This window comes from Mesoplodon bidens (genome assembly GCF_964165515.1).
Source record: "Mesoplodon bidens genome assembly, chromosome: 9".
In the NCBI taxonomy this organism is placed as follows: domain Eukaryota; kingdom Metazoa; phylum Chordata; class Mammalia; order Artiodactyla; family Ziphiidae; genus Mesoplodon; species Mesoplodon bidens.
The window spans coordinates 52,757,896-52,763,248 of NC_138166.1; the positions used below are offsets into that span (position 1 = coordinate 52,757,896).

The following is a 5,353-nucleotide window of genomic DNA, read 5'->3' on the forward strand; positions in this document are numbered from 1 at the left end:
TAAAAAAGATGTTGATAGGATCCTCTTTCTTTTCTACTGTGTTTGATAAATATAAATAAAAGATTTGTTATTTTAGTTTGAAACCAATTTTGGTGGCATGACCCGTATTCTGTAAGGATGACCCCAGTGTTCTCCTGCACTATGTGGGTCAAAGCATAAGCTTGTGTTATGTTCGTGAAGGCATGGACAGTCAATACAAAGAAGACCTGGACCAAACTGCTGCATGGCTTGAACCATACTAGTTCATTATTTTCACCATCTCAGAGAGGAGAAACTTGAGGCCAGTATTGGTCAGTTAATGTCTGCCTACTATTGGTTACCTACTGTGTGACAGAGACTGTGTTAGGCAATTAACATGACAGTGCTGGTAATCCTATCAATAACCGTGTAAGAAAACAGAAAACTGCCTCAAGAGCATGAAGTTCTAAAAAGGTAAAATGCAGAAGAAAAATGATCAATAAAAAAATTAGTCACTGTCAAAAGTAAAACTCTCCTTTGCTTTTACTCTTTTTTTAGGCATTGCCAGCAGAGTTAACTGTTTCATGTACTGAATGAAATATATTGTTTAATTCCACCTCTGTCTAGAAAATCCCCAGACCTATGCTTGTTTGAACTGTATAGGCAAAATATGATTCTAGGAGTCGGGTCTCTTTCGGCCTGGCCGGATACGCTAGACCTGCAGTAGGAGACCGGGAGTTCCCGCTTCTCTTCAGGCATGAGTCATGTGCCGGGAAATGAGCTCGGGCTAGATCAGCAGTTTTCTGGTCTAGACATGAACTCCCCTGATAATCAGAGTGGAGGAGGAAGTACAGCAAGCAAAGGGCGCTATATACCTCCTCACTTAAGGAACAGGGAAGCATCTAAAGGATTTTATGTTAAGGACAGTTCAGGGTGGAGTTGTAGTAAAGACAAGGATGCCTACAGCAGTTTCGGGTCTAGAGATTCAAGAGGAAAGTCCAGTTACTTCAGTGATCGAGGAAGTGGATCAAGGGGAAGGTTTGATGATCGTGGACGGAATGACTATGATGGTATCGGCAGTCGTGGTGACAGAACTGGCTTTGGCAAATTTGAACGTAGTGGACACAGTCCTTGGTGTCACAAGTCAGATGAAGATGGTTGGTCAAAACCACTTCCACCAAGTGAACGCTTGGAGCAGGAACTCTTTTCTGGAGGAAACACTGGGATTAACTTTGAGAAATACGCTGATATACCAGTAGAGGCAACTGGCAATAACTGTCCTCCACATATTGAAAGTTTCAGTGATGTTGAGATGGGAGAAATTATCATGGGTAACATTGAGCTTACTCGTTACACTACTCCAGTGCAAAAACATGCCATTCCTATTATTAAAGGAAAAAGAGACTTGATGGCTTGTGCCCAAACAGGGTCTGGAAAAACTGCAGCATTTCTTTTGCCCACCTTGAGTCAAATTTATACAGATGGTCCAGGTGAGGCTTTAAAGGCTGTGAAGGAAAATGGAAGGTATGGATGCCGTAAACAATATCCAGTCTCCTTGGTTTTAGCCCCAACAAGAGAATTGGCTATACAGATCTATGAGGAAGCCAGAAAATTTTCATACCGGTCTCGAGTTCGTCCTTGTGTGGTATATGGTGGTGCTGATATTGGTCAGGAGTTTCGAGACTTAGAACGTGGATGTCACTTGTTAGTTGCCACTCCAGGACGCCTGGTGGATATGATGGAAAGAGGAAAGATTGGGTTAGATTTCTGCAAATACTTAGTGTTGGATGAAGCTGATAGGATGCTGGATATGGGGTTCGAACCTCAAATACGTCGTATAGTTGAAGAAGATACTGTGCCACCAAAGGGTGTCCGCCACACCATGATGTTTAGTGCTACTTTTCCTAAGGAAATTCAGATGCTTGCTCGTGATTTCTTAGATGAATATATATTTCTGGCCATAGGTAGAGTTGGCACTACCTCTGAGAACATCACACAGAAAGTAGTTTGGGTAGAAGAGTCAGATAAACGGTCATTTCTACTTGACCTCTTAAATGCAATAGGGAAGAATTCACTGACTTTAGTTTTTGTGGAGACCAAAAAGGGTGCTGATTCTCTGGAGGATTTCGTATACCATGAAGGATATGCTTGTACCAGTATCCATGGGGACCGATCACAGAGAGATAGAGAGGAAGCCCTTCACCAGTTCTGCTCAGGAAAAAGCCCGATTCTAGTGGCTACTGCTGTGGCAGCAAGAGGACTAGACATTTCAAATGTGAAACATGTTATCAATTTTAATTTGCCAAGTGATATTGAGGAGTATGTACATTGGATTGACCATACAGGATGTATAGGAAACCTTGGTCTGGCCACCTTATTTTTCAATGAAAGAAATATAAATATCACAGAGGATTTGTTGGATCTTCTTGTTGAAGCTAAACAAGAAGTGCCATCTTGGTTAGAAAATATGGCTTATGAATACCACTATAAGGGTAGCAGTCGTGGGCATTCTAAGAGAGTCAGTGGAGGATTTGGTGCCCGAGACTATTGACAAAGCAGCGGTTCTGGCAGTTCTAGCTTTAGTAGTAGTCATGCAAGCAGCAGCTGCAGTGGTGGAGGTGGTCATGGCAGCAGCAGAGGATTTGGTGGAGGTGGCTATGGAGGCTTCTATAGTAGTGATGGATACGGAGGAAATTGCAGTTCTCAGGGGGTTGACTGGTGGGGCCACTGAATCCGCTTCACAGCAAAGTCACCCTTTTGAAAAAGCTAATATGGAAACCACATGTAACTTAGCCAGACTATATACCGTGTAGCTTCAAGAACTAGCAGTACATTACCAACTGTGATTCTCCTGAAAATTCAAGGAGCTCAAAGCCAAAGGAAGAAAAAGGAACAGTCAACAACCCTATTAAGAAGTTGGTTTGAAAACTTAATTGCTGTAGTTTGGACTAACTCCCCTCCTGCTTATTTCCATCCCAAACTGCATTTATAATTTTGTGACTGAGGATCATTTGTTTGTTAATGTACTGTGACTTTAACTTTAGGCAACTTATTATTTTGATGTCCTGTTGGCTCAGTAATGCTCGAGTTTTCTATTGTTTTGACAAAGTAAATCAACTGAACTTGAGCTAAAATCAAACCTTGGCACACAGGTGTGATACAACTTAACAGGAATCATCAATTCATCTGTAGATATTATAAAGAAAAAATCTTGGATGGTATCCTGCATTAGGACTTTTTGATAACTTGCAGAGTGGGGAGGGAAACATCTTACAGCAGAATTAGTTTCTAATGTGGCAACCTGTACTAAGTTGAAGTTCTGACTTGCTCACTCTATCCTGGATAGGCACTTCTAATCTTTAAATAAGCCGTTCCAGTCATGATGAGGTGGCATCTATGAGTACATCCATATGTTTTTCAAAGCACTCTTCGAAGTTAATGCAAGTAAATACAGCAGTTCCTCTATTAATGTTTAGGTTATTCTAAGCTAGGCAAATGTGGGCATATTATAGGAAAAGTTTAAAAGTTTGGATAACAAAAGTGTTTAGGGGAAATTTTATCTAATTAGATGTTTTTAATGCCTGCCATAAATAAAATTGAGATGGTAAAATGGCTGACCATGCCAGTGACCAGTCCTTTTAAGGGCCTGCTTGGAGTTTGGTCTTTAATGCATGCTAGTGTTGATGTTTTTTGGTCAAGAGGATATGAGCAGGAGGGATTGTGCAGCAGGCTTTTATTTTAATGCAGATTCTCTTTATTCTGTTTAGGCTGTGTTGAAATGTTAAAATGACTTACACTTGTAGAGTTTGTAAATCAGAATAACAACAAATGCTGAAATCCTTGAGATCACACAGGTTGGAAATATGTACTAAACTGCACAAGGTGTTATTTTTATATAGTGCAGTTTTAATGTATTTTAGTTGCATAGGTTTCCATTGTATTTATAGTCACTTTCTGCTAAATTTGGCCAAAGATGATTGTTCACCAACTAAAAATGCCTCTGCCGCTTGGAATTCTGTGCTGATTTTGTGGTTGGAATATAGTGATCTTTATAGGCTAATCTTTACAATGGCTTCAGAAGGCAAAAATTTCTTAAAGTGCAATAGATTCTCAAGCGTATTGTGCCTTGTTCTAAAACTTTATTGTAGGTGCACTTGACAGTATTGAGGTCATTTGTTACGGTGCTATTTCAACTAGTATAGATTTAGACTCTTGTACATTTTGCCCATACGTTTTTACAAAATACTTATTTTATTGCATGTTCAGAGAATTATATATATATGTCTGTGTGCGTGTCCTTAAATTTCCAATCTTATTTTGTCTCTTGGAAATTGTTGAATGCAGCATGGTAAGAACTAGATTCTAAAATTTTATTTGGGACCATGGAATGATAGTTGAGAAGAAAACTATTTGCACACGACAGGTTTTAGATACTTTTTGCTGCTAGTTTGTGTAATATTTATTGAACATTTTGACAAATGTTTATTTTTGTAAGCATAAAAGTGATTCTTTGGAAGTTTAAAGAAAATTGACCAAAAGTACAAAAACACTGGCACTTGAATGTTGAATGTCACTGTATGTGAAATAAAACATTTCAGGGTAGTGTGAGCTTTTAATGTTAAGTCCTATTAAACTTGAGTCAAATTAAGCAGACCCAGAATTGGCAATGTAGGTAGCTATAACTTTCTGACAAAATGTAAGGCAAAATTGGCAACTTGAAATTACAACATGACAAGGTTTTGATACCTTTGTCTTAAAATATTAACGAAACACTTCTAAACACTGATAAGAAATGTCCACGTTTTCAAAGGTTCTCAGAGTTTTATTTAGTACATACTTTGTTTTGTTTGGTTTTCAGTGTCTGGCAAATTGCAGTTCTCAAACATGTGGTTATCTTTGTGTATTGCCATAATCAGTGACTTTTACATTCAGTTTTGTCAGCCAACAATATTTTCAGTAAATAAGAATGGAATTAAATTTGCTATATGTAAACATCAAAGCTCAAGTCACTGTAAATTTAGTAGTTGCTTAAAGTATTAGTTTTAGATGCTAGCACTGCATGTTCTGTGTTTTTTCTGGTTTTACTAAAATAAAGAGTTGAATACAAAAAAAATATAATTCTAAAGGAAAGTAGTCTTTTACGTACATAATCCATTTGTGCTTGAGATAGTTTTGGATATTGGATAATGTAGTTGGAATTTGAAATAAGTTTTACTTGAGTGCACCTTCCTAAAATTTAAATGTCAATTTCCGTATATGTATTGGTGAAAGTCCAGTCAGGAAAACAGGAACCACACTAGGTATTTCAACAAAGAAAGTCTAATCTAGGGGATTGGTTAAGTAAAGCTGAAAGAGCAAAATGGGAAAGTCCAGCCATAACAACTGTAGAAAGTAG

At 38.3% G+C, this 5,353-nt stretch overlaps 1 pseudogene across 1 annotated transcript; it reads left to right on the forward strand.

Moving 5' to 3' along the window:
* The first annotated feature begins 700 nt into the window (after positions 1 to 700).
* LOC308622577 (ATP-dependent RNA helicase DDX3Y-like) lies at positions 701 to 2,804 on the forward strand (annotated as a pseudogene). Its single transcript has one exon. The product of its transcript is annotated as an ATP-dependent RNA helicase DDX3Y-like (transcript).
* The last annotated feature ends 2,549 nt before the right edge of the window (positions 2,805 to 5,353 follow it).